Genomic DNA, 6,017 nt, shown 5'->3' with positions numbered 1-6,017 from the left:
TATTTTTAAAAAGTAGCTTGAGCTACTTCAATAAAGGAGTGGATCTTGGAGGACTTCAAGGGAGAGTGGGGATTAGTATGATAAAAGCACCTTGCACGATCTGCTCAAGGAATTAGTAAACTTATAACTCAAAACCACCATGGGAGGTCTGGTTCAGTGGGTAAGAGGATGTGCTGTGAAAGTGTGAGGACCTGAGTCCATGCCCCCAGCATGAGAATGGTTATTACAGTCACATCCCAACGCTATAGGGAGGCAGAGACAGGAAGATAACCAGGGCTTGCTGGCCTCCAGCTATAGTGATGGACTCTGTCTCAAGGGAGTAAGGCAGAGAGTGATGAGGACACTTTGTGTCCTCTGGACTCTGTTTCTGTATATGGGCATGTGTGCACACATCATACATTCATCACACACACACACACACACACACACACACACACACACACACACACACACACCACACTCCCTGATAATAGAATTAGAGATGCAGTTTTAAAATTTGTAAAGACTGCTCTTAAATCCCATTGAGGGGATCTCACCCTCCTGGTCCGGATCATGTATAAACTGAGATTATCAGCTCTGGACACCTGTACTTAGTGACGGGACCTGTTTTCACACTCCCTTGAAGGTCAGTGCTCCTCTGTGTTCTTCTCATGTCACAGATGGGACTGTGTAGTCCCTGCCAAACAGGACACTTCCCATACATGATCTTGTCCACGTGTATTCAGCGCTATGAAGTAGCTGTCCCATGGCTGTCCTCCTTGCGAGGAATCTAAGGTTGGTACTGTGACTCTGTGTTGAGCTGTCTGCTTGTGCAGGCCTGACTGAATACAAACTCTGTGACGTCTCAAACACAGCCATAGGTCAAGCAAAGCTCCATAAACATAGGAGCATTGGGAAAAGATACTCTGTGATGCAGAACCCCAGGCTTGCCAATCCCAGACTTCTCTAGCAAATGTATAAATACCACGAGAGGCTCTGCGTCCTGCCTGGGAAGGGTATTTTACCTTGAACCCAAGGGACATCTAGGCAGTGCCCATCCATTCTGGAGACCGTGGAGAGCAGATGGCCCTTCTCACCTCTTCCCATCATGGTTTCCAGAGTGCCCTGAGTTAGTACTTGTCCTTTTAGACAGAGACAAGTGAGTGTAACTGCTGGCCATCTCGATGATGAAGTGTGTGAGTTTAAGTGCATGTCACTGCTTTCACTTAAATAAGCATTCTCCAAAGGCCCCCATGTCAAAGGCTTGGCATTCAGCAACTTGTGGTGATTGGGAGAAGGACCTTGAAGGAGTTCTAAGGATCTCAGTCATTCTCTTCTTTGCTACTCTGTGGTGGACATGTTTTTTCTGCCACAAACCTTCTTACTGTGAGGTACAGCTTTACCGCCAGAGGCTGAAAGCCACAGATCCAGCCAACCACAGATTGCCTCATGTCTCCCAGCTTGTTGAAGTGGCCTGTGTGTTCCTCCCGGCTGCATTTCTGGGTTTTCTCTCCAGGCTCTGCAGAACTCCCTGGCTTCGAAGGCATTGTTTTTTGCTAGTATGACATTGGCTTCAGATTCCCAGACCCCAGCCCGCATGTGATCCTCTCAGGTCTGACATACTTTGGGTTCCCTTTGGGTCCATCTTCCAGGATGGCATTGTCTCTGAGGGTATCTACTCTGAGCTGGAGTATCCTATTCTCTTTGGCCATCAACCAGGGCTCCTGGGGTAGGCTAGGCATCTCCTCTGAATTGAAGCAGAGACAGTGTATTCTCTTGATACTACATAGGGCTGGGAGGTGGCTTAGCTCTCTTGGGATTACCATGGAGCAGAGTGATCCCCTCTGCTTTCACACTCCCTCTGAGTCCTGGCTCTGCAGCGCCATAGACTTCTTGTACCTTTCCCATAAGCCACACCCTGACTCCTCACCTACAGGGCTGCAGGGTGGACAAGGAGACCATGAAGCTTCCAGCATTTCCCCAGCAGCTTTCACTGGAGCTACTGTTGTTCCCGACCCGCAGGCCAGCCTTGCTCAGAAGCGGGGAGGTGCCTGTCAGTCCTAGTGCTAATCTCAGGGTTGTACTTCCTCCTTAACACCTCTGAAGCATCCACTCACCCTGACCACTTCAGGAGTTGTCAGTGGACTGGAGAATGTGTTTCTCTAGGGGTCTGAAGCAGTTTAGAGGGGCTACTTCAGTAATAGGAGGCTTGGAGATGTACCTATCCTGTCTTGGAACTTGAACAAAGAACTCACTTCTGAGAATATGAGCTCGATGAGAATTCTGCACATACAAATCTCTCTCTTACCTCTCGAAGTCAAGGCGGGACAGTATGGGTTAGGTAAAGAAGTAGATGCCCGTGGGCATGAAGGGGAAGAACTCCACAAGGGCAGCAGCAGCAGCAGCAGCAGCAACTATCAGCAAGGTTGTGGGCCTCACTGCCCGGGACTTTCCTACATCCCAGGTCTGGAATGTTCCCAAGTTGCCACAGCTGGCTCTAGCTAATGACTCTCCATTTAGTTCACACCAGACAAGGCGGCAGACCCTTCAGTCTAACTCAGCAGTCCCAGGTCCTGCCTGGCTTCGGGTTGTTTCCTCTGACGCAAGATTGGGCTGGCTACTGGCAGGTCAACTATATTGGGACATACCTTTGTGGGAGTCAGCTGCCCAAGGGCCAGCAATAGGCAAGAATAAAAGAACTGTAATGAACTGAGTAATAGTGGAAATTAATAGTGGTAATTAATTGCTAAAAGCATACAGAGACCATGGCAACAGACAAAAGGTAAAAGCATTTCTGTTTGTAGGCTGAGCTCCAAAAGCCTCCATCTCTTTGTAAATAACTTGCGGTGGTTTGTTCAGGTCTTGGTAGAAAATGCCAGTGTTCAAGTGAGTCTTGCTTCTGAAGCTGCCCCCCCCTTGCTTTCTGACTGTGTGCAGCTCCATGCATTTCTTTGAGCCAATTTTTCTCATACATGAAACACAAAGACCATAATCCAATTCACAGATCTCCCTGAGAATTAATGTGGTAGTATGTGTGAAGAGGGGACAATTCGGTCTCTAAGACAGTCACTATCTGGGTTGGGGTAAGTTATCAATCACTCTGAATCTTAACTCACTGTCTGTAAATCAGGAATAACAATAATAGCATCCATAACGTCATCATCATCATTGTCATTGTCGTCAAGATTTAAATAATAAAGGACTAATCGTATGCAGCTTCCAGGTCATTGCAGCATGTGCTATGCAACCCATAAGGACCTCACCATAAGCTAGTCAAGACTCCAGGCTCTGTTCTGTAATGTTATTGACAGTGCTAATGTTCGTTGATCAAGGGCGGCTTGATCCCCTTCACCTGTGTGTGCTTCTTTAATCCTTCTCCCAACCCTAAGAAATATGCTACCATCATCCCCATTCTACCTATGACGAGACTCAGCTTAGATTCTGGCGACAGGGACAGGATGCAACACGGGGCTAGTATGCCTGAGACCCTGTTTGAGTTTGAGCCTCAACAATGAATTTTAAAAAGAGGAGAGTTTGGAGATCACGTGGAAACTAACCAGTGTGGGAGTGGCAGGCTGCTCCGGTTTAGTTGCTCAGCTTGCTGGCATGTCAGCACACTCAGACTTAGGTCACAGTGGCTGTCTGATGGCCTGTCCTGATGGGCAGGCCCAGCCAGCTTCAGTTTCCGCTTGCACCTCTCTGGGTCTCAGCTCTCAGTCTAGGGATGCACCCTGTTCACAGATGGTCCTCCCCCTAATACTCCAGATTGCTTAATGTTACCATCATTCAGGTCTCTAGTCCTCAAATTTTGGTGTTACTCTAAATAGGGTAGATAACAGCATTCTGGCCAATGGGAGCAGAATACGAATAAGAACATGAAGTGATGGGTAGAGTTGCAATACAGAAGATGGAAAATGACTTCATGACTGAATCCTTTGGGGTTAAGCAGTCTCTCTCTCTCTCTCTCTCTCTCTCTCTCTCTCTCTCTCTCTCTCTCTCCCCCTCTGTGTGTGTGTGTGTGTGTGTGTGTGTGTGTGAGCGCGCGCTCGCTCACGCTGGGAAATGAGTGGAGTGGCAGGCTGAAGATAGGCAGGGTTTAGGACAATACTTTCCAGTTTTACACACATAGTGGCATTGCCTGAGGCCCTTTAAAGTGGGATGCCACCTCTTGTGGTTGACTGACAGAGTGCAAGGACTTTAAAATACTTCCCAGTTTGGGGACTGGGGAGATGATGCAGGGTAAGGTGTTTGTTGGATAAGCATTCTATCTTCCAGCACCCAAAGAAAAACCAGGCGAGGCTATACCTACATGTTACCTTAGGCCCGGGGAGTTGAAGAGAACAGGATCCCTGGAGCTTTTAGACTAGCCAAATGGGCAAGTCCCAGGTTTAGTAGGAGAAAAATAAAAACAGGAAGTGGATGCAGCCAAATGTCTCAGGGGGAGGGTTCAAATCTGCTGGGTTCATACCCATTCCATAGAGAAAGCTCCATGTCTTGACCCATGATGCAACCTAAATGTACCAATTGCACCACCTCCCAAGCCCTAAAGAGTTTTTTTTCTTTTTTGATGATCACAAATAGGGAAGTTAGAGGCTGCTACTAGTATTCTGTGGTTAAAAAAAAAAAAGGTCAGGGGCTGCTACTAGTATTCTGTGGGTAAAGGCCAAAGAGAAGCAAAGGCTGGGAAAGATCCCACAATGAGCAGGGAAGACACTCATAATACAGAATGATGTAGCCCACAGCGTTAAGGGTGCTGGAATTGAAGAACCTGTCCTGGGGGCATATGGGAAGTAAGGCAAGAAGACATATAAGCCCATATGGTAAGATCAGCAAGACAATGAACAAGAGTTGAATGAGTTGAGTCTAATTCTCCTGCAAATCACTGGTGGAGAGCTGGAACATGTGGGGAATAATGGATACAGAGCTTGGGGAAAGAGTGTGAGCAGAGATAAGCAACCAGCCACCTGTCCAACTTATGAACCCGGCCCCTGCATCTAGACTGCCCAATGGGTGTCTGAGATGCCTGTGGAGGGAGCTGTGTGAGAATCAGGGATGCGGGGACATCCTCAGGGAGCAGTCATGCTCCAAGGACAAGAAGAAATGAAGGAGGTCACATCTTTGGATGAGTCAAGCACTGTTTCCCTATAGCGCGTTTTTCCTAGAGTCTGTAATGTCCCATCCACTCTGTGTCTGCAGCATTGAAGACCGCAAAGGCACAGTGTTCAGAGTCCTCAACTGTATCCTCTAACCTGATGTCCCCAGTGTCTCAAGGTATTTGAAAGTAGCTCTGTCAAGATTTCCTATACTCCAGACAATCCTCCTCTGGGCATGACTTTATGCCCATAAAAAAGAAGGATAAGAAGGAAGGCATGTTTTTCACTTCCAGACGCCTTTCTATCCTGCTCCCTACATCCAGTATATGCTCAGAGGGTGTTCACTGTATCACCATCGAGAACCTGGTTCAATTGGATACAATAATATAAAACATGTTTTGTGATTGAATAGGTGAATGATGCCACCCAGCTTTGCAGACTGTCCCTAGACTGGGTTAAATAGTGTCCCTTAAAAATTCATGTTTACCTGGAACCTCAGAGCATGACCTGCCTGGGAAAAGACCTTTTTGCCAATGAGCTTTTTTGATTTTCAGATATCGTTCTAAATTTAGGGTGGAGAATAAATACAATGATACCTGTGCAAAAAGAAGAGAGGATAGGAGAGACAGGCGCAGAAGAAACTGACATGAAGACAGAAAGGAGACCCGTTAGGCTGCCACAAACTAAGGAGCACTTGGAGGCTCAAGAAGCAAGCAAGAAGGAAGAGGGAGGAAGAAGGGACAGAGGAAGGAAGAAGGATGAAGGGATAGAGGAAAAAGAAGAGATAGCAGAAGAAGGAAGAAGGGAGGGAAGAAGAGATGGAGGGAGGGAAAAGGAGCAATGGAACGAAGGGAGGAGGAACTAAGATGGCAGAGAAAAGGGAGGGGAGGAGGAAGGATTTGTTATTAGCTCCTGCAGAGGGAGCATGACTGCTGACAACTTGGT

Source organism: Arvicola amphibius, chromosome 3 (genome assembly GCF_903992535.2).
Source record: "Arvicola amphibius chromosome 3, mArvAmp1.2, whole genome shotgun sequence".
In the NCBI taxonomy this organism is placed as follows: Eukaryota; Metazoa; Chordata; class Mammalia; order Rodentia; family Cricetidae; genus Arvicola; species Arvicola amphibius.
Note: the sequence above shows the minus strand (reverse complement) of the source record.